Genomic DNA, 23,387 nt, shown 5'->3' with positions numbered 1-23,387 from the left:
GCATAACCCTGCCTTGCCGTGTGCTTTATATAAGAAACCTTTTGTGCACCTGTAGCTGTTTTTGGAATCTGTAATTGGGCTTTTTGCACACGCTGAAGCCATAACAGTTTCTGTAAGTACTGGTTTGTAATTTTAGTTATTTATTGTTAAAGAAGCTTTTCCCTTTTTTTTAAATCTGCTGCTAATTTGTAGAGATGTGCGCCGACCCTCGTGTTTTGGTTTTGCATCTGGAACTCCCCTGGTTTTGGATCTGGATTGGTTTTGCCAAAACCTCACCTCCGTGTTTTGTTTTCGTGTTTTGGTTTTGGATCTGGATTTTTTTCTTAAAAAATCAAAAAAACAGCTAAAATCACATAAAATGGGCTTTTTTTTTTCTCCTGCAGTATTAATAACCTCAATAACATTTATTTCCACTCGTTTTCAGTCAATTTTGACCACCTCACAGCTCACAAGGGGACCAGGAAGAGTGCTTTCCAAAAATAAACAATTGACTTAAATAATGCTTTGCAAATCTTCTATAAAGGCGTTTGCGAATCTGTAGAGGGACATAAAAAAAACCATAGTTAGTTAGTGGCCTTCAAACTGCCGTTGTTCCCACTGTCCACTTAACCATATGAGATGTATTGTGAACAAGCGGAACATTTCAGACCTAAGGTTTAAGTATTACGATGTGTCTTTCTTGGGAATTCTTTCTTGAGCGCCATGCCTGTTTGCTGGGAGTTGATTTTCTTCATCCCAGAAGGGAACCAGGAAGAGTGCTTTCCAAAAATAAATAGACAATTGACTTAAATAATCCTTTGCAAACCTTCTGTTCTGTAACGGAATTTTCCGACCTGTACAGGGACATTAAAAAAAACAGAGGGCCTGATTCAGACCCACTCGTAAGTGTCCGCACACTCACTCTGAGCGATGGTCGCACAACTGCGCATGCGTATGGTTCGCAATGCGCATGCGCAAACCAGTCATTGCGGTCGGAAATTGTGCGCTCGTAAAACACAGAGGGGCTGCTATATTGAGTGACAATGTGCCGTTTGTGGGTGGTAATGGGGGAAGGTGCTTGAAAATGGGGGAGTGGTTGTGCAAACGCAGGTGTGCCCAACGGTTAAATGGGTGTTTAATGGGAGTGCATAATTAGCAAAGGATCGATCACGTCACTTGGTTGTCTTTTAGCCTGAACTGCTCGCAGTGATTACGGGAAGTAATTCCTACCTCAAGCGCTGCGAACAGTTCAGATGCCGTTCGATGTTCCCGATTAATCTAATAAAAACAGGAGATGACGTGATTTGCGAACGGCAAAGGGGTGTCTTGAAAAAATAGCGAGCGCATTTAGCAGGTGCTCGCACAGACATAGAGGTGGCCTCACACCGCAAAGAGCGAGCGCTCAATTTAAATATCTGGCCCCTTTTTGAGAGCGAGCGGCCGCAAATAGCGTCCGGGTCTGAATCAGGCCCAGAGTTAGTTAGTGGCCTTCAAATTGCCATTGTTCCCACTGTCCACTTTTTCTTAGATATGTGAATGTTAGAATGTGGAAGGCCAAAAATTGGGTGGACCACACATGGCTGATTGATCAACCATTGCGACTGAATTAGTGTCATAAGGAAGAGGAGGCTGCAAACTGGGTGTCATGTATGAGTTGGCCATATGGGGTATGTTGCTGTTAAGGGATCAGGCTGGTTATCAGTGGACACATTATTATAGTTGTTGTTATTCTGGGTTGCCATCTCCTGAAGGGTGTTTACCAACAGACAGAGACTACCTACCTATCAACTCAGGCATAGACACTTCCTGAGGAACAGAGCTCTTTTCTCTGGAGGGAAGCCAAATAGGTGGGAGCCCCTGTACTTCCAACATCTGAAGCTCTTATCTCTCCACATCATCTATGATAGAAGAAAAACATGTCATTGGGGACATCTAGCTCCTCTTTCTGTACCCTGCTTACCCTTTTTGGACAGGAAGTCCAGCATGGATGTTTTGGAAGAAGAAGGCCTACCAATAGATGGGGATGGTCATTATCAAGACCTGGACCCCCAGTGGGTGTAGTCTGGGGTGTATTGGTTGAAATGAGGCAGCGGAATAACAAAGGCCTCCATGTTGTCTGTGCTTACTATTCCGTATTTCAGTTTGTGATTCAAGTAGGATTAAGTGGGCTACAGAACACAGTGACAGAATCACTGGATGTCTTAGTGCATTCAGGCCAAATACGATCCATGAATTCCCAGACAGATTCCGGACAGATGAATCCTTTGCTTGTAATAATCTTTGGTAATTCTTGGCAAAGGTGGGTGTTATAGCCAGACACTTTGAAGGCTGTAACTTTGAACTGCTTTATAGAAAACATGTGAATGAAACCATTCCACACTGCAGAACATGATGGAGAAATCCCTTTAAGTTCAGCACCTAGAGCATCTTTTTCATGTTCTCTGAGGCCTCTCCTGACTGTGAAGAAAGATTATCCACACTGTAGTCTTCCATTGTGACTTTTTAATGGTGATTTCAAAGTTTTCCACTGGCTGATATCTATCTCATCTGAGGGTTGGGTTTTCCCCATGCAAATGAGACAATTCACATCCAGAAGGTGACTCTTATGTTTAGCCGTGGTGTCAGTCTCTCTTTTGGCAGAATTAGGCTTAAGTTTTTTTTATAAATATAGGCTTTAGTTTTTTAGAGCATATAACTTTATTAGCTGTTAGGATAACATTTCTGCTATGTTTAAGATTTAAAAAAAAACTTTTTATAACCCAATAACTTAAAAAAAAAGTTTTTCATTGCAATATTCATGCAGCCCCTTGACAGACAGCAGCACAGCACCCCTACGCAGCTACACCAATGACAGTGACAGCTAGGTGTAAAATTGATCATAAATTAATTAAAAAACAATTCATTGGGTGCAGCCCCTGACTGTTAAATTGATCATAAATTAATGTATAAACAACTCATTGGGTGCAGCCCCAGGCTGTTAAATTGATCATAAATTAATTTAAAAACAATTCATTGGTTCCTAAACCAACCATAACATTAATTTAAAATGTCAGGCAGCAATGCCCCAACCAGCACATAATGGAAAGGAAAATGGTGCAAGATGGAATAGTCCTTGGGCCCTCCCACCCACCCCTATGTTGTATACGAAACAGGACAGTTTAACAAACCAATCATTTCAGTGACAAGGACTGCCAATTGTGGCTGAAATTATTGTTTTGTTTGGACCCCCCATAAAACAAGCTGATCCCATACACAAACTAGCTTTACATTACAAGTTGTCCTCGTCCTCGTTATCCCCATCAGTGTGTACATACTTTCCTTCACACAATATTAATTAATCCCCGCTGGAATCCACCATAGGCGCCTCTGTAATTTTTTTATGTAATTGTTGGTAGAGGTCTTCCTCGTGAGATTTGTAATTCATTTTAATGAACATCATCTTTTCCACATTTTGAGGAAGTAACCTCCTACGCTGATCACTGACAAGGTTGCCAGCTGCACTGAAAACTCTTTCCAAGTACACACTGGAGGGTGGGCAACTTAAGTAATGCAAAACCAGTTTGTGTATGGGACTCCAAATTGCCTCTTTTTCCTGCCAGTACTGAAAGGGACTGTCTGACATGTCTATTAGGATGTTATCTCTGAAATAGTCCTCCATCATTCTGTGAATGGAAACCGTATCACACTTAGTCACGGTAGAAGACATGTCACCAGTAGGCAGTTCTCTCAGGCCCGACCAGATGTCATTTTTTGGTGAATGATCTGCATGACCAGCAGGCATTCTGTAAGGAAAATAGAGTTTTTTCCTGGCAGCTGTTGAAACTGAAGGAGGAGATGAAGGCATTTCACATGCGGCTGTGGCTGCAGCTGACAATTTTTTGACCAACAGCTATTTCCATAGTTTTAGATTTTGGTCTGTTGGAAAAAAACTCACAAGGTAGGACTTAAACCTAGGATCCAGAATGGTGGCCAAAATATATTTTTCAGATTTCAATAGATTGACGACTCTTGGATCCTGGTGAAGTGACTGAAGGGCTTGATCCACCAGTCCGACATACTTTGCACAATCACTCCGTTTCAGCTCCTCCTTCAGTTTCTCCAGCTGTTTTTGCAAAAGTCTGATGAGGGGAATGACCTGACTCAAGCTGGCAGTATCTGAACTAACTTCACGTGTGGCAAGTTCAAAGGGCTTGAGAACTTTGCACAACACGGAAATTATTCTCCATTGCGCTTGAGTAAGGTGCATTCCCCCTCCACGGCCTATGTCATAGTCCGTTGTATAGGCCTGGATGGCCTTTTGCTGTTCCTCCATCCGCTGAAGCATATAGAGGGTAGAATTCCACCAAGTTACTACCTCTTGCTTCAGCTGATGGAAGGGCAAATTTAACAGTAAGTGCTGGTCATGCAATCTTCAACAAGTGGTTCGCCGAATGTCTAATGTCTGGATATTTTGCGGGCCACCGAGAGCATCACCTGCACGACCGTGTAACTTTTTAAAAAACATTGCACCACCAAATTAATTGTGTGAGCAAAACATGGGACATGTTGGAATTCGCCCACATGCAATGCTCTAACAATATTGGTGGCATTGTCCGAAATCACAAATCCCAAGGAGAGTCCAAGTGGGGTAAGCCATTTAGCAATGATTTCCCTGAGTGTTTCTAAGAGGTACTCAGCGGTATGCCTCTTAGTTAAACCAGTTATACAAAGAGTAGCCTGCCTCTGTATTAGCCGTCTTTTGGGAGATGTTACTGCTGATATTGCTGTTGTAGGCAATACACCTACCCAGTGGGCTGTCACAGTCATGTAATCCTTAGTTTGCCCTGTCCCACTTATCCACATATCAGTGGTCAAGTGGACAGTGGGTACAACGGCATTTCTGAGGACATTAATAAGGCTTTTTTAATGTCCTTGTACAGGCTTGGAATTGCTGTTCTAGCGAAGTGGAACCTAGAAGGGATCTGGTAGCAAGGACACAGGACCTTAATTAACTGTTGAAAACCCACAGCAGTAATGGCGGATACTGGACGCACATCTAATACCAGCATAGCTATTATGGCGTCAGTAATCTGCTGTGCAAATGGGTGATTGTTGTCATACTTGTTTGCCCTTGCAAACGATTGTTTGACAGTTAATTGTTTTTTGGAGGATACGCTACAAGTAGTCTTCTTCCTGGTCCCCTTCTGGGATGAAGATCCACTGACAGCAACAGCAGCAGCAACAGGCATAGTCATCAAGGATCCTTCTGAGGAATCACGGATAGGAGTTAATCATACTTTGAATACCAACATTGGATGCAGCAGGACTGCTTCCGATGACGAATGAGGATGTTGATGATGCAGGTGTTGGAGATCAAAGGCGGTTGGATCTCACAGACAGGGAGCAGGTAGGTAACACTGGACTTGTTACATTTTGAGTTTTGGAACTTGGCAACGTACACTTTGATATTTGATGAATGCTCTCCAAGTGACGTAACAAGGAGGAGGTTCCTAGGTGGTTTAGGTCCCTCCCTCTACTCACTCTTGCATGGCAATGGGCACATATGGCTTGACAACTGTTGTCCGGATTGGGATATAAATAATTCCACACGTGAGAAGTAGATTTTTTCCTCTTTTGTCCCGGCATGACAACAATGGGCTTTGGCTTTTCAAACCATGGGCAACAGCTGTTGCCTTACTTACACAAAGGACATCCTCATCACCAACATCTTCATCATCAACATCCTCATCATCCTTAGCGCCTTCAACTACCAAAATATCCTCCTCCTCCATGTGCAATTCCACAGAAGCATCCTCAATGACTACGTGTGCAAGATGTTGACTGCTCTTCCCCACATTTATAGAGGGTAATGTTGGAACTTGGAGGATCCTCAGGTACACTAGCATTTAGGTCGGGCACACACATGGCAACTGCAGACACACTTGCACTCTCCTCGGGGATTTGTGATTTCGATTTCTCAGGGCACACAGTTGGTTTTCCCAGAGCTGTCTTAACAACTTTCACATTTTTAATTAGACCACCACCACTACTACTACAAGCAGAAGGGCTATCAGCAGTGACTTAAGCTCTGGGGCATGGGCCTTCCTAGAGGACGAGGAAGTTGACGGCCTTGCACTGCTGGCGGAAGCTACAACATGTGGTTCTTGGCCTTGCTCTCCTATCATGTGACAGCCCTCTATAATTTCTGCAGTCTTGAAGCAGTGTCACAATCACCAATAGTGTAGCCAAGGTGCGGTTAAAAAATTCACACACGCAAAAATATTAGAAAAAAAGACAAATGATAATTTATATTTTTTGTCAGCTCCAGAAGAACTTGGGCCCAGAGCACCAATTGATCACAACTGGAGTTGGACAGCACAAGGTTGCAACGTGCGCTGCTGGCTGGCTCTTGTGCGCTACTGCGGTTAAACCTAACACCCACAAGCACACACAGAAGAAAAAAAAATAAGACACTTTTATTGGGTTTTTTTTGGAGCACGACTGTAGTCGGGCAGCACAAGGTTGTTGCAATGTGCATTGCTGGCTGGCTCTTGTATGCTACTGCGGTTAAGCCTAACACCCATGAGTACACACAGAAGAAAAAAATATAAGACACTTTTATTGGGTTTTTTTGGAGCACAACTGTAGTCGGGCACCACAAGGTTGTTACAACGTGCGTTGTTGTGTGGCCTTTGTGCGCTACTGTGGTTAAGCCTAACACCCATGAGCACACACAGAAGAAAAAAATATAAGACACTTTTATAGTTTTTTTTTGTAGCAATACAGTAGTCGGGCAGCACAAGGTTGTTGCAACGTGCGTTGCTGGCTGGCTCTTGTGCGCTACTGTGGTTAAGCCTAACACCCACAAGCACACACAGAAAAATATTAAATAAAAGACACTTTGTTTTTTTTTTCTTTTACTTTTTTTTTTTTTTGGAGTCCAGAACTTGGGCCCAGAGATGGACACACCTCCCAACATGACCCTCTCCAGGAGGGACATAATGCTCTGTTTCTGGACTTCCCTGTTAATTTATGATTGCTATCACCTGTGTTGAACTAGTTAATAGATAAGAAAGGTTTTTTTTACCACAGGTGATGGCAGAGCCGGCCCTAGCCAATTTGCTGCCCTAGGCAAAATTTTGACTGGTGCCCCCTAGCAGATAATCCCACCACCGGAATGGTATTGAAATACTGAAGGCTGTTTAGCTGCCGGTTCAAATACCACTTCCGGAAGCCCGACAGGAGATCCCGACGCGATCAGGTAAGTGTACTAACCCTCCCCTGCCACCCCTAACCCTTACCCACCCTTAGTGGTGCCTAAACCTAACCTCCCTAGGAGTTACCTAACCCTAGGTCCCCCCCAGTGGTGTCTAACCCTATCCCTCCCACCCGACACCCTAAACCTAAGTCTCCCGGGGGAGTGCCTAACCGTAGCCTTACCCGGGGGGTACCTAACCATAACCCCCCTCCCCGCACGCTAACACTGCCGAGGGGGTGCCTAATACTAACGACCCCCATCCGCGGTTTACCTGCATACTCACCCGGCATCCGGACGTTCGGGCTTCCAGTGGTTGGTGTGCCGACGCCGGTATCCTGATGTCCATCAGGATATTGGGTATATATATATATATATATATATTATATATTCATACATACACACACATCACCCCCTCTTCTCTCATAGTCAGACGCAGCACTGGTGTGAACAAAACCACTTTTTTCCCCAAGCCCCAGGGCCCCAGTCATGGGTTCCCACCTTTCTCCCAGACCAAGCTAAACATTAATTTTTTGAAGTTTAACATACACACCTAATATACCCAGAGAGTGAGAAAGTACTCTCTCGTCTGGCTGCCTCCTTTGTTTTAAATTATGCTGGCACAGCTCAGCTAAATTTAATGATGCTGTTGTTACTTGCCTTGCCCCTTACTTCATGATGGCTTGGCCTGATCGTCTAAGATGAACGCGGAGCCGTGAGTTGTTACTCACGGCTCTGCTCCGCAAAGGCCAATGGGAGGAGTGGCAGGGCATGTGCAGCATGCCCTCCCATGGCCATCTTGTCTCCTCCTGTAGACAGAATGAGCTTCTGTGTAGAAGGTCATTCTGACTAAGGGTCATGGGCAAACGCATGATTTTTAAAGGGAGCGTTTCCAAAAGGTTGATTTAAAAAAAAAAAAAAATAGCAGCTACATATATACTTGTATGTGTATATCTATCTATCCAAATACATAAGTATATGCATATATACAGCATACATAGACAAAGATGGCAGCAGTTCTGGAAAATATATATATATATATATATATATATATATATATATATTAGGGGTGTGCACCGGCCACTTTTCGTGTTTTGTGTTTTGGATCTGGATCTTTCTTCGTGTTTTGGATCTGGATTGGTTTTGCCAAAACCACCCTTCCGTGTTTTGGGTTCTGGGTTTTGGATCTGTATTTTTTCTTAAAAAAAAAAAAAAAAACGCTAAAATGGGCCTTTTTTTTGTTCCTACGCTATTAATAACCCCAATAACATTAATTTCCACTCATTTCCACTCTATTCTGAACACCTCACACCTCACAATATTGTTTTTAGGCCAAAAGGTTGCACTGAGGTAGCTGGATGACTATGCTAAGCGACACAAGTGGGCGGCACAAACACGTGGCCCATCTAGGAGTGGCACTGCAGTGGCAGACAGGAAGCCAATCAGCGTTATGGTGCCCATTTGCATGTAGCACGAACCCGGGAGATCCGTGCTACATGCATCTGTGTGATTGGCACAGAGCAATGACAGGTCCGTGAGACCCGTCTGTGCTGCTGTGGTAAAAAAAAAAAATACCTGTGTAAAAAAAGAAAAAAAATGGCGTGCACCCCCCCAAAAAAGAGCAACCAGCCCCGGGCATTAGTAACCCAGTGCTGGGTGTGCTTAAATACAGGGGACAAACGACATAGGGGTCCCCTGTACTTAAGCACAACCAGCACCGGGCTAGTCAGAACCAGCACTGGTTGCCAAAATACGGGGGACAAACGACGTAGGGGTCCCCCGTATTCTGCGCAACCAGCTCTGGGCTCTGATCCTGTCCTGGTTCTGGAAATACAGGGGAAAAAAATTAGTAGGGTTCCCCTGTATGTTCCAGAACCAGCACTGGACTTTTTCTAGCGGGGGGCTGATGCCACAGCCAGGGGAGCCCTTTCACCGGGCCCCCCAGCCGCAGCATCAGCCCTGACCGCTAGTCAGCCCAGGCCGGGGATTCCTGGAGAGCTGGGGACCCCCCCAATAAAGGGGTCACCCTCTCTAGGGCACCCCAGGCCCAGGCTGATAGCCCGGGGCTATCCCCGCCACCCCTGGTGGCGGTGGGTGGCGGGTTGATTGTGTGGTGTAAATAAAGAAAATCAAACATTGTCTTTACAAGTAGAACTGCAAGTCCCAGCTAGCCTGCCCCGCATGCTGGTACTTGGAGAACCACAAGTACCAGCATGCAGGGCATTAAGGGCCCACTAGTACCTGTAGTTCACCTGTAAAAAATTTTTTTAAAAAAACACAGGACACACACACCGTGACAGTATAAGTTTATTAAACATACATACACACACACATGTACACATACTCACCTATGTAACCCTGTAACATCGGTCCACTTGTCCGGTAAAGTATCCATAGGGGACCTGTGAAAAAAAACATACTCACCATCTCCTATGCGAGGTTCTGTCCTCTTCGTTCCAAAGTAGGCATCCCCGGACTTGGCAAAAAAAAAAAATGAAAACGCGATCCACGAACTTGGTACCGTTCTATAGAACGGTACTTCCCGAATGAGAGCTTAGCGGCGGGGTATCACCATGGAAACCCCGCTGCTAAGCGTTCATTGGCTGAGAGAGGTCATCTCCCGTCTCTCAGCCAATGAACGGCTCCCTCCATTGTAGTCAATGGTGGGAACCGCAGGGTAAACTTTAATGACCTTGCGGATCCCACCATTGACTACAATGGAGGGAGCCGTTCATTGGCTGAGAGAGACGGGAGATGGCCTCTCTCAGTCAATGAACGCTTAGCAGCGGGGTTTCCATGGTGATACCCCGCCGCTAAGCTCTCATTCGGGAAGTACCGCTCTATAGAACGGTACTAAGTTCGTGGATTGCGTTTTCATTTTTTTTTTTTTGCCAAGTCCGGGGATGCCTACTTTGGAACGAAGAGGACAGAACCTCGCATAGGAGATGGTGAGTATGTTTTTTTTCACAGGTCCCCTATGGATACTTTACCGGACAAGTGGACCGATGCTACAGGGTTACATAGGTGAGTATGTGTACATGTGTGTGTGTATGTATGTTTAATAAACTTATACTGTCACGGTGTGTGTGTCCTGTGTTTTTTTTACAGGTGAACTACAGATACTAGCGGGCCCTTAATGCCCTGCATGCTGGTACTTGTGGTTCTCCAAGTACCAGCATGGGGGGCAGGCTTGCTGGGACTTGCAGTTCTATTTGTAAAGATAATGTTTGATATTCTTTATTTACACCACACCACACAATCAACCCGCCACCCACCGCCATCAGGGGTGGCGGGGATAGCCCCGGGCTATCAGCCTGGGCCTGGGGTGCCCTGGAGAGGGTGATCCCTTTATTGGGGTGGTCCCCAGCTCTCCAGGGATCCCCGGCCTGGGCTGACTAGCGGTCAGGGCTGATGCTGTGGCTGGGGGGCCCGGTGAAAGGGCTCCCCTGGCTGTGGCATCAGCCCGACGCTAGAAAAAGTCCAGTGCTGGTTCTGGAACATACAGGGGAACCCTAATTTTTTTCCCCTGTATTTCCAGAACCAGGACCGGATCAGAGCCCAGAGCTGGTTGCGCAGAATACGTGGGACCCCTACGTCGTTTGTCCCCTGTATTTTGGCAACCAGCGCTGGTTCTGACTAGCCCGGTGCTGGTTGTGCTTAAGTACAGGGGACCCCTACGTCGTTTGTCCCCTGTATTTAAGAACACCCAGCACTGGGTCACTAATGCCCGGGGCTGGTTGCTCTCTTTTGGGGGGGGCACGCCATTTTTTTCTTTTTTTACACAGGTTTTTTTTTTTTTTTTACCACAGCAGCACAGACGGGTCTCACGGACCCGTCAGTGCTCTGTGTCAATGACACAGATGCAAGTAGCACGGATCTCCTGGTCCGTGCGTGCATCTGTGTCATTGAAATACACAGCAGCACAGACGGGTCTCACTGACCCATCTGTGCTCTGTGTCACTGTCAATCACACAGATGCATGTAGCACGGATCTCACGAGTCCGTGCTACATGCAAATGAGCACCATAATGCTGATTGGTTGAGAGCCATGACAGACGGCTCTGTCAGCCAATCAGCACTTTGCCCATTAAAGGCAAAGGCATTTTTTTTTAAATGGCCGCTCGAGGCAAAACCTCGAGATCCGACAGCAGATCTCGAGGTTTTGCCTCGGGAGAGGGATCCGGGGCAGACAGGGAAATCCGAGCTTGGGCTCGGATCGCCCCGGATCCCCGAAGTTCGGGTGGGTTCGGTTCTCAGGGAACCGAACCCGCTCATCCCTAATATATATATATATATATATATATATATATATATATACACACATACATCTATCTCATGCTTCCCACCATGGCATCTTTATAACAGCAGGCTCCTTACCTCTAAAACGTAAACGAAGGAAGTGCAGTCAGACCCATGTTAACTGGGAGAAGTAGAAGCAGCTCCCCAGGTTCTGGGCTTGTCTTTAGCTCCAATAAGCTGCCGGCCTGCCGCGCATGCGCGGTCGCTCTGAACACAGCCCAGCTGGCAGGTGGGGACTGCTACTGAGGGTGGATGAGAGTCACAGTTACCAGGGAAGTCCAGGAACAGGGCATTGTGTTCCTCCTGGAGATGGTCATGTTGGGAGGTATGGATGATTAAAGTATCCAGCAGGGGGGGGTACTTATCCCCAGAGCAATTCATCATTACTCAGGTGTGGGGACTGCTGCTCTGAAAAGCAGCTGTAGCTGCGTTACTTACCTGTCCCCGCAGCAGGCTTTTGCGTCTGTGTGACCTGAGGTCATGCATGTGCAAAAGCCACCAAGTAGTCAGTGAAGAGATCCGTTAGGATCCCTCTTCACATCCCTGGAACTCCTTCCCATGGGATGGACCAGGGCTACGAGAACAAGCGCCATTTGAAGATGGCGCTTGTTCTCGCAGGCAAAGTCCGAAAACGTTACCGCATGGTTAACGGGCCAATTTAGTTATGATGAATAGGCCCCCTTTAGAGTAAAGTATTATACCCCCACTCTGCTACAGGCAGCTAAAACTCTGTATCTTTTGGATAGAATTGGGGATGCACTAGGTGGCTCTACAGTAGCTTGCCACTGTTACTAGGCAGAAGCTGAGCATAAATTCCCCTCTAAAGGTGCCCATCCACTAGACGATTTAAGTGAGTGATTGAATGATAACGAAATCGTTATTATTCAATCGTTCATAAATTGTTTGCAAATCGTTTGTAAAAATGTCTTAAATGACCAGCGATGCACGTGCCCGCTGATCGTTTAGACATCTATCATCGTGTAAACAATATGCTGGACAATCTGACAATATCGTCAGGTTCAGCATGTTTGCAGATGATTGATGACCCTGCACTGAATGACTGCTCGTCCAGTGTAGGCACATCTCAGACTGACAAACGACTGCACGATTACAATGTCATAATCGTACAGTCATTTTCAGCTCGTCCAGTGGATGGGCACTTTTAGTACAGTACTTCTTTACCACCTCCTGAGCCCTGCACTTACTCCTGCTGTTACCATACCCTCCAACATGACCCCTTCCACCAGGTACAAAATGCTCCGCTCCTGGGCTTCCCTCTTAATGTAGGTTTGCAGTCAGCTGTGTTGAAACACCTGTCTCATCAATTAACTAGTTCAACACTGGTGACTGCAATCCTACATTAAGAGGGAAGCCCAGGAGCGGAGCATTTTGTACCTGGTGAAAGGGCTCATGCTGGAGGGTCTGTGTTACAATTCTCCCTCTGATCCAGATTAAATTTAACGCTGTAGAATGCCGGGCCACGCGCACAGCATTCTGGAGCTTAGAACAGCAGTTTACACCGAGCTTTCTGCTTCAAACTCAGACATTTTCTATCAAAATAAAATGTATGTATTTATTCTTTGTTGCTGATTGGCTAGATTTAGGATAGAAACAATGATCCCTTATTGTAGTTGTATCATCTCCATTTAGTTCTCATCCAGAGATTTATAAAAGCAATACCTCATTGTTATTTAACATGTAACTTTCCTCTAGCTCTATTAATTTCTATTATTAGACAGTGCACACACAGTGGTGGAGCAATGCCCATTTGGTATGGTGATCAATACTCTATTAAAGTGAGTAATGAATGCTAGGAGGTATTCAAGAGTAGATAATATCTATGATAGCAAATTGTGTACATTACATTAACTGATTGGGTGTAATTCTGCAAGTATAAACCATCTCCATTAAGTAATTTACCTAAAAGTCACTGACTGCTTCTGCTTGTGCCAATTGGCCAATCAACCACACACACAGATTATAAATGTCAACTGCTCATAAATGTGTCAGCCCCAGGAACAGGGCCGGATTAAGGAGGGGGCTCTGGGGGCAAGTACACCCGGGCCCCCCTCTCTGAGAGGGCCCCCTGCCACAGATCGGATCTTTTTTACCGATCCCATCTGAAGCGCTGCCTGTAGCAGAGTGTACACCAGTAGCGTCAGCTGTACTGATAGCCGTCATACAGACGGCGCGGCGACGCAGAGCACTGCTGCTGGGATGCCGGTAGCCGCGTTCAATGAAAAGGGCTGTGCAGGCAGCAGGCTTTCAGGGACTGGCCGGCCGGCATGCAGGCTGCAGGGAAGGAGGGGGCATCACAGGCACAGCTGCACATGGAGGATCACCCGAGGAGGAGAAAGAAGAACGCGCTGTGCAGTTCTTCTGTGTCACTGTCTGCCAGCAAAAGGGATCATCATCTCAGGAGAGCAGATACAGTAAGACAGAGAGTATTGACTTTTTTTAGTTATCAATTAAAATTGAATAAATTAAGGCTCCAGGAGCATTACTTTGAATGTGTGGTTGTGTGTGTGTATATATATATATATATATATATATATATATATACTGTATATACACATATGTATAGTATGTATATATGTATGTATATATATATATATATATATATATATATATACATACACACACACACTGTGTGTGTGTGTGTGTGTGTGTGTGTGTATATATATGTGTATATATATATATATATATACACACACACACAGCAAGGAATGTTTGGCGGTACTCACGGCATATATAAAAAAACAACCTATTTAGTTTAACATTTCAGTTCCAGAAAAAAAGTCTATAAAGACTGAAATGTTTAACTATATAGGTCGGTTGGACCTTATTTTTATATATGTTGTAAGTGCCACCAACCATTCCCTGCTGTGTATTGCTTAATACTATGGACGGAACCTGGGGTATTATATATATATAATCAATATACAGTGTATATATATATATATATATATATATATATACATACGTATAGAGGTAATGGGCACTTCAGTGTCCAAAGTTTTGTCAAGGGTGCCAGGTACAGTAGATGCAGCGTAAGTGATGGAAAACGGCACTCCGAAGTGTTTATTTACAGAATTTGAAATATACAACTTGCTATACGACCCCGGCTCGCTGTATATTTCAAATTCTGTAAATAAACACCAAGTGCCGTTTTCCATCCCTTAGGAATTTAATTTTAGACTTTAGGGCCCCCCTGGCTTAAGTGCCCCGGGCCCCCCAAAGCCTTAATCCAGCTCTGCCCAGGAAGGTATTGAAGTCACCACAATTATCCTCACCAGCATCTAGAAATCACTCATACTTCTTCAGTGTAGCTGCTGCAGCACCTCTTTGCTGGTTGCTCTTGCTGAACCATTCCCAACCACTTGCTGTGGGTCAGGAATACTGGATTGGCTTGTATATGTGCAGCCAGAAGCCAGGGGGCTAGGCTCTTTGTGCTCTTTTAGTGGGTGAGAAACACATCTGACAGAACAGGTGCAAATGATTCTCCAAAAAAGCCCCAGTATTCGCAATAAATTAGTAGAGATGAGCGGGTTTAGATTCCAGAGTTCTGAACCCACCCGAATTTAGCATAACCGAGTCGGATCCAAGCAGGCTCAGAGTTTCCCGCCTTACTCGGATCTCGAAACCGAGGCAAAACGATAGAGTCTGAAACCTCGCGTTTTGCGAGCTTTCGTCTCTATGATCAATGTAGTAGACCACGCGACGGACGCCATTTCACTCTGGCTGTGGAGACTGAACAGGGAGGGTGGGTAGTGTAGGGCTGGGAGAGGTGCTGGTGCTATCTGCTGTGTCCTGGGCTGGTGCTGATCCATTCTGGTCTATGGTCACGGTGCTGTCACTGTGCTGTCTGCTGATCCATCTGGGCTGTCTGCTGTGTCCTGGGCTTGTGCTGTGTGTGGAATGTCGGATTTACACTGCCGAATTTACTTTAACTTCATAGATGAAAAGGCAGAAAATCTGGCAAATATATTATTATATTATTTAATATACTGTATATTGCTCACTGTCACTATTTCCAGCTATTTCAAGACAACAAAGTACCGTACCTTGCAGCCGCATCGTACAAGGAGGATTTTACTCTATTCACATAGCTTGTACGCAGTGAATTTCTCACAGCAACAGTTATATTGCAGGAGGTGTCTCCAATAATTAATCTTAAATGAATTACATGCAGAACTAATTATCAGACAGTGGTTTCCCAGTAATTACTATGAATGGGGATGATTTATACTGTATTTGAAGCTTTGAGGATACTGCTCTGCACAATTTGCCCACGCCTCAGAGCCTGAAATGCCAACCACCTCCATCCTGCCATGACTTTCTTAAACAAGGCTCATGTCCCTGACTGTGAGCCAGCCAGAAGGCAGAATATTAATTGTCAGCAGTGACTGCAGCCAAGCTGGGCTGTTTGCTGTAGAATATGAGGAGTTTCAGACCCTTTGTCTCTGAATGACATCCCAGAAATAGAGGTGTGCTACAGGGATTAGACACGCTGCATTCTTGCTGATCCTAAATAAAAAAGCATATTACGTTATCATCGCTGTCTTTCTCCCAGGGGCCTACAAATCATCCAGCCTGGTGAGGCTTGCGTGCTGGTGCTCAGATACACATGATTGCTCCGCGTTGGTGGTGGGATAGGATGGAAACTGGGAAGATGCAGTGCAGCGCCTCTACCCAGATGGTTTCCAGTAGTGTTGTATTGCTGTACTAGCCACCTGCTTAAAACATTTCAGAGTCAAGTTTAGTTCAGGCATAGCTGAAAATATACACATGTCCTACAGCAGATCAAACACATGAGTGTAAATGTTATTTACACCAATTTCTCACAAATATAACCTTATAGGGCCATATTCAATTTGGTTGTGAAAAGTCGGAGCCAAATGATGACGTCATTTTCGCATGTTGCAATTGTCCCCATATTCAATTTCAAAGACTTTTCGCTGGTGTGAAAAGTCTTTTAAAAAAAACGGGGATAAGTTTTCCCCATGTTTTACATGGCGAAAAAAAGTGTAGAATTGGGGTTTAGGGGTACAGGCTTAAAAAAATTAGCCTGCACCCTGGGAGTATCATTTAAAAAAAAAAACTGTCAAAAAAAGTTTAAAAAAATAAATAAAAAATCGGGACACCCTAAAAAATTAACTTTAAATTTGGGGGTGAAAAAAAAAAATAGGGGAACAAAATGCCAAACTAACGAAATTAATTCTGGTGGGGTCCCCAAGCATGCGACAGGTGTTTTCTTCATTGCGCAGAGTAGCGGCAGGTGCATTTTTGCAGAATTTTTTAAATTAACTGTAGGGACTTAAATATATGCTTACCCCCATTTTCATGTACCCCGAATTTGATAGGAATAACTCATTTAAAAAAAAAAAAAATCTAACTGCTATTCTTATTCACTTCTTCATAGCCACAAAAAAACACCTGACACAGCTATTTAAAAACCCTAATTATCTTCAGCAGGGAAAATCGGGGGTACACACAGTGATCCCCATGTCAGGACATCATTAGTGGGGTCCCAGGATGAATTCCCGAACAATCCCCTATTTTTCCCGATACTTACCTTTCCGCAGGCTCCTGTTTTCGCAGGCTCCAAATTGAATTTGGGATAAAGCAGGCACGCGCCCAATAGTTTAACCCTAGGAAAGCTCCGATGTGGAGCGAAAAGTCCAGCACGGACTTTTTGCTCCCATATTGAATACCCCTCCATAGTGCTATTCAGGTGTAACTATCCACAATGTCTCTCTGATGTCTCCCTTTCCTCCGCCTCAGGCTGGAACACACAAATGATAGATTTGGAGGCTGTCCTGAAGGCTGATCCCTCACTCTCCTCAATAAACAGGAGTTTTATTATCACTTATTTATGTATATACCACCAGCATATTCTATTCCGCTGTACAATTGTAGGTCTGGAATCAGTTGTGTAAGCGGGTTGGGTACGAGATGCCGTCCCTCAGGATCCCATCAGAGTTAGGATACCGACAGAGCCGGCCCTAGCCAATTTGGTGCCCTAGGCAAAATTTTGACTGGTGCCCCTTAGCTGATAATCCCACCACCAAATATATATATGGAATGGGATTGAAATGCCAGCGGCAGATGGCTGACAGAGGAGATCCCCACAGAGGTAAGTATGTTCCCTATTCCTAACCCTCTCCCCCCCTAACCCTCCCCTTGGGGGTGTCTGACCCTAACCTCCCCCCTAGTGCCTAACCCTAACCTCCCCCTAGGGGTGCCTAAACCTAACACCCCCTCACGCACCCTAAACCTAACCCTCCCGGGGGTGCCTAACCCTAACCTCCCCCCTAGTTCCTAATCCCCCCCTTCCCCATGCCTAACCCTAACCCTAACCTTCCCCGGGGGGTGTGCTTAACCCTAGTACCCTTTATACACATTATGCCACACAATATTAGTGCCCCTTATAACACATTATGTCATGCAGTAGTAGCGCTATTTATAACACATTATGCCACACAGTAATGCCCCTTATACATATTATACCACATGCAGTAATGCCCTTTACAAATGATGCCAAACAGTAATACCCTCTAAAAAATTTGCAGTACAAGTTATGTCACCCAATATTAATGCCCCTTATACATTATGCCACATAGTAATATCCATTATAACATTATGCACCACTGTAAAGCCACCCCTGCAGCCTCTTACCTCCCCATTGTGTCCCTTTAGCAGCATCAGTCACATGATAGGAGATGACATGATGAGAGGAGATTCATCTCCTGTGTATTTGGTGCCCTGCCTGGCAGACATCCATATAGAGACAGCGGCACCGCGCAGCCATTTCAAATCTGACGCTCTCCGTGAACCAATCAGGAGCTGCGGCACCACTACTCCCAGCATCACTGAAACCCCCTCACTACTCCCAGCATCACTAACCAGCCCCCCCACTACTCCCAGCATCACTAACCAGCCCCCCCACTACTCCCAGCACCACTAACCAGCCCCCCCACTACTCCCAGCACCACTAACCAGCCCCCCCACTACTCCCAGCATCACTAACCAGCCCCTCACTACTCCCAGCACCACTAACCAGCCCCCCCACTACTCCCAGCACCACTAACATACCTCCCTCCATTACTCTCTGCACCACTAACAACCCCCCAATCCCTGCATCACTTACAGGGGCGTAACTATAGGTATGGGGGTCCCATAGCAAAATTTCTGCGGGTCCCCCATAGTTCTAGCTATGCACCCCATTGCCTCACAAGGTGTTGTGACAGGTTGAGCCCGGCCAACTTTCAGGCTGCAGAGCTCGGGCAGATGACTCACTTGCACCAGCAGCTCCTCTAGCTGGTTCCCGGATACGTCCAGCACCCGCAGGCAGCGTAGCTTCCCCAAACTTGAGGGGAGGCTCTGCAGCGCGTTCTGGCTGAGGATAAAGCTCTACAGGTGGGAGAGGAGGCCAAGACCGGCAGGCATCTACTGCAGCTCTGCGCAGGTACTCACCTCCATGTGGTTGAGGAGGATGCGGGAGAAAAGACCGGCCAGTAGTTGTCCCTCGCACAGCCGGAGGTGCTCATCCGCCGCCTGCAGGACGAGTTCCCTCTGCCTTTCCGGCTCCACCCGGTGTTTCTTTGAGCAGGAGGCAGAAGCCGCTGAGGACAGGGAATGGAAGGGGATCTATCTCATTCCATGAAGGACAGAGAAACAAGGGAGGCAAGACGTGCGCAAAGCCCCCAGGCTCCTCTTCGCGCCTGCCGTCAGAGCGTGATGTGACATCATGAAGTCACCTTCACGCTCCTAACATGACTGGCCATCTGTTGCGCTGATCGAGGCAGCGCACTGGGAGGGTAGCACTGCAGCGCCGCGTCGGCCGGGGTTGACAGCGCGGTAGGTGGGGGCAGCGGCTGGCGGGGGGAGGCAGCGGCAGAGCCCTGGAATGCCCCTAGGGCATTCCAGTCGCCCCTAGGCATTTGCTTATAATGCCTATGCCTAGGGCCGGCTCTGGATACCGACACCTCTCGGTCAGTATCCTACCCCAAACCTTAACCCTCCCTCCCCGCTGCCGAAACCTAGTCTCCTCCCTAATGCCTAAACCTAACCTCCCTCCCCTGCACCCTAAACTTAACCCTCCGCCTAGTGCCTAGCCCTAACCCCAGTACTTATCGTTGGGATGCCGACGCCAAGATTCTGACAGGTGTCTGGATTCTGGCGCCAGCATTCTCAGTGACATCCCAACTGTCGGTATTATGACCGCATCCCATGTAAGCCAATCACATTCCTACAGTGTAAAGTGCCAAATTATGCGGCTTTATTTGTTGTGTCAGAAAACGTAAAAAATTGCAAAGTGTTGTGTAATTCATAATATTGCAGGTAGAAAATGTGTGGTAAAGATAGAGAACATGAGTGGGTAATAGGGGGCGTGGCCTAAGCACGGGAGGCGTGGCCATGCCCCTTCCCGAAAAAGAAAAAAGTTTTGCTGTGCTCTGGGGAGGGGGTGCTCTGAGCCCACTCAGCCCAGCGCAACACCAGGGGGGGGGGTGTGATCAGTGTGATCTCTCAACACAAGAGACTGCTGTGGCTGCTGCTCAGTAGCCACGAGCAGTCTCCCACTGCAGCTCAGGTCTTCTGCAGTAGAGTCATTGCAGGAAATTAATTAGTAAGCCTTGATGCAGGAATGAGCCAAATACAGCAATACTTTTGCTGCATTGTTCTTCTAATGGCATTGTACCCTGTAGCTGTCACTAGGCTGTTACTGCTGCTGGAGTAACTAGCGGACCTCAGCTTATGATCATTTTATAGTTTGCAACTAAACCATAAGAAACAGCTTCAGGGTGAGACTTTAACCAGCCTTATTGATTTTTCTGGAAACTGGAATCGATACTAATACTTATTATTATAAGTTTAATTTCAGCTTTCATTTGTTAAGAAGAAAAAGTTCTTGAGGGTTTTAAAAAACTAAAAACAAAAACCGATCTCAAAACAATTCCCTCGTGGCGCCTTTTATTATTAAAAGCTTGTGTTCTGTTCATGATTAACTCTTCCAGTTCTGGCAAAGCATCATCTTATGTCATCAGGCTCTTCCTCTCCCCCCCCACACACACACACACGCACACACACACGCACATGGCCAGCCTGTAGGGGAATACTGAAGTGAAGCGAAAAACAGCAAACAGTGGCAGTATCGCGCTGGACGTAGAGGTCCAATTGGGGGAATAGAATGCTTCGGTGATGCACTATCTGACACTAAGGCGTAGCTAATTTGGCACTGATTTATTCATGTATAGCACCTAGGATCTGACTTTATCTCATTTGAATCATAGTTAATAGTCAATAGAGGAGATTGTATTATATATTCTGATCATTTAACTTAAACTGACAGAATACATGCGCTAGAGTGAGATTCCACAGGGTGCCCAGCTTATTACTCAATTACTGCCCCAAACAACTTTCACCGGAGTGGGAACACCTATGGGAAGCCCCCTCTTAGCTATGCTACTACTTCACATATATACATTGCACCTATATTAATGTGAGCAGGAGTGTAGAGAGGGTGGCTCCAGTGGAGCACCTGCTGCAGGCGCATTCTCCGGCAAGGGCGCTGGAGAAAAGTCATCCGACGAATGGCAGAGCACCTGCTGAGCTATGCGTGAAACACATAAAGAGATCAGTGCCTCCAGACAGTGGGCATGGTGTGGACAGAGCGGCGGTTGTGGGCACGCCCGCAGTATGGATGCACTGATCTCTTTATGTGCTTCACGCTCAGCTCATCAGCAGGTGAATTCCCCTCCCCAGTCTAATGGCTGATCTCCAGCGCCCTGAAACAGTAAGGAGGTGGAAGGAGATCTGATTTATGGAGAATATCTCTGTATGTGCAGAGGTGTAGCTAGGAACCATGGTGCTGGAGCAAGGGTATGTTTCGGCGCCATCCTCATCTGTACTGAATTGGGGGCATGGCCAACATGTGGGCACACAGGAGCATAAGAAAGTAAAAAAATGCTACATTTATAACAGAGCCTCTTCTGTTGTATTATTCATAAATACAATACATAAAGAGCCTGATTCATTACGGATCACAAGTGCGACTGCCACTGCGATTACTCATGCAGTCTCACTGCGAAAATTTGCTAATGTCTGCAATCACTATGCCATCGCAACACAACATAAGGACGTCCACTTCCCCAAATCTGCGAAAACATCGGTAACATCGGAGCCTCATGCACACTTGCACAAGTTAGACCTTACTCAGAAATTGCTAATCTTCACAGTGAGAGCTCAGGCTGCATATGCCATCGCAGCGGATAATTTATGCACGCACCTGTAATGGTGCTCAAACGCACTGGCACGCCTGCATTTCGCCGACCATCCCCAAGCGGTCACTTCCTGTAAATCACTCTGCAATGTGTCTGAGTGATGTGTGCAACCGCAGTGATGCCTTGGTGGTTGCGCACTGTGATGCATACGCTTGTGCAGTACGCAACAATCGTCCGTCTGCTTGCGTATACACAGTTGCGATCCATAATGAATCAGGCCCACAGACAGTGAGGTGTATACAGGACCGGCTCTTGGAGTGTTTGAAAAGTGCGGTCGAACAGGGGCGTCACCCCATAGAGGGCGCACCCCTCCCCAACATCCCAAATTCAGCTCCACCCGTGGGCCGAGGTGGCCCGCAGGTGGTCAAATCGGGAGACTGGGGACCACGGAGTAGCTGAATGGATGCTGCATGCATGCACGCGTTATCCATTCAGTGCCAGGAGAGGGCTGGGGGAAGCCCAGCTAGTGACGGAGTGCTGGGCTTACCCCCAGCCTGACGTTATTTGGATGGCACGCCTCTAAATAACGTCACTTAGGGGGCATGACCTTTGGTGATTAGGACATGCCCCCATTTTCAGTTGAGCGCTGCTTCGCCGTGCGCGAGTATTGAGTGCTATTAACTGAGTCGTCACAGGGTGCTCCGACCCCTGGAGCCGGCCCTGGGTATATATATATATTAGGGGTGAGCGGGTTCAGATTTCGGAAATCCGAACCCCCCCCCGAGCCCCCCCGATCCAAGTCAGGCTCGACTTTACCCGCCTGACTCGGATCTGAAATCGAGGCAAAACGTCATCATGCCGCCTTCCGGGTCTCGCGGGTTTTGGAACCTATATAAGGTACCCGCGTCGGCGCCATTTTCTCACTCGGCTGTGGACAGTGAAGAGGGAGGGTGGGAGTTAGGGCTGGCTGGGCTGTGTAGTGTAGTGTAGTGCAGTGTAGTGTTGTGCTGTGCTGTGCTTGTCCACTCCTCCAAAGTCCATAGGGGCTGGCTGGACTGTGTTGTGCAGTCAGTTGTCCATAGGGGCTGTGTCCACTCCAAAGTCCTGTAGTGTTGTCCAGGGGGTGCTCTGTCCATCAGGGGTGCTCCCCTCAAGTGCAAAAAAAAATTAAATATTTTCTGTGTTTGTGAATTGTGTGCGCAGTAGCCGCACGTGCATCAACAAAGTAGTGCCAAGCGTATGCCTGTGTCATTAGTAAAGGGCCGGCTGGCTTGACCATTAAAGGGTGCTGTAACCCCCAAAGTGCACTCCAAACAAAATAAAAAATATTTTCTGTGTTTGTGAATTCTGTGAACTGTGGCTGCATGTGCATCAACAAAGGAACAGCGCCAAGCGTGCGCCTGTGTCCCATTAGTAAAGGGCCGGCTGGCTTGTCCGTTAAAGGGTGCTGTAACCCCCAAAGTACACTCCAAACAAAATAAAAATATATTTTCTGTGTTTGTGAATTGTGTGCACTGTGGCTGGACGGGCATCAACAAAGGAGCAGTGCCAAGCGTGCGCCTGTGTCAAATAAGTAAAGGGCCAGCTGGCTTGTCCATTAAAGGGTGCTGTAACCCCCAAAGTACACTCTAAACAAAATAAAAAAATATTTT

At 46.4% G+C, this 23,387-nt stretch overlaps 1 long non-coding RNA gene across 1 annotated transcript; it reads right to left on the bottom strand.

Annotated features, from left to right (window-relative positions):
• Window positions 1-368: 368 nt before the first annotated feature.
• Window positions 369-19,170, bottom strand: LOC148453866 (uncharacterized). The gene is made up of 3 exons (XR_015874861.1): window positions 18,989-19,170; window positions 1,761-1,877; window positions 369-535 (listed from the first exon to the last, which is right to left on the bottom strand). It is a non-coding gene; the product is annotated as an uncharacterized LOC148453866 (long non-coding RNA).
• Window positions 19,171-23,387: the final 4,217 nt, after the last annotated feature.

The sequence above is a fragment of the Taudactylus pleione genome, unplaced genomic scaffold (assembly GCF_031769625.1).
Source record: "Taudactylus pleione unplaced genomic scaffold, aTauple2 ptg001075l, whole genome shotgun sequence".
Classification (NCBI taxonomy): domain Eukaryota; kingdom Metazoa; phylum Chordata; class Amphibia; order Anura; family Myobatrachidae; genus Taudactylus; species Taudactylus pleione.
Note: the sequence above shows the minus strand (reverse complement) of the source record. Positions and strands in the feature narration are given on the sequence as shown.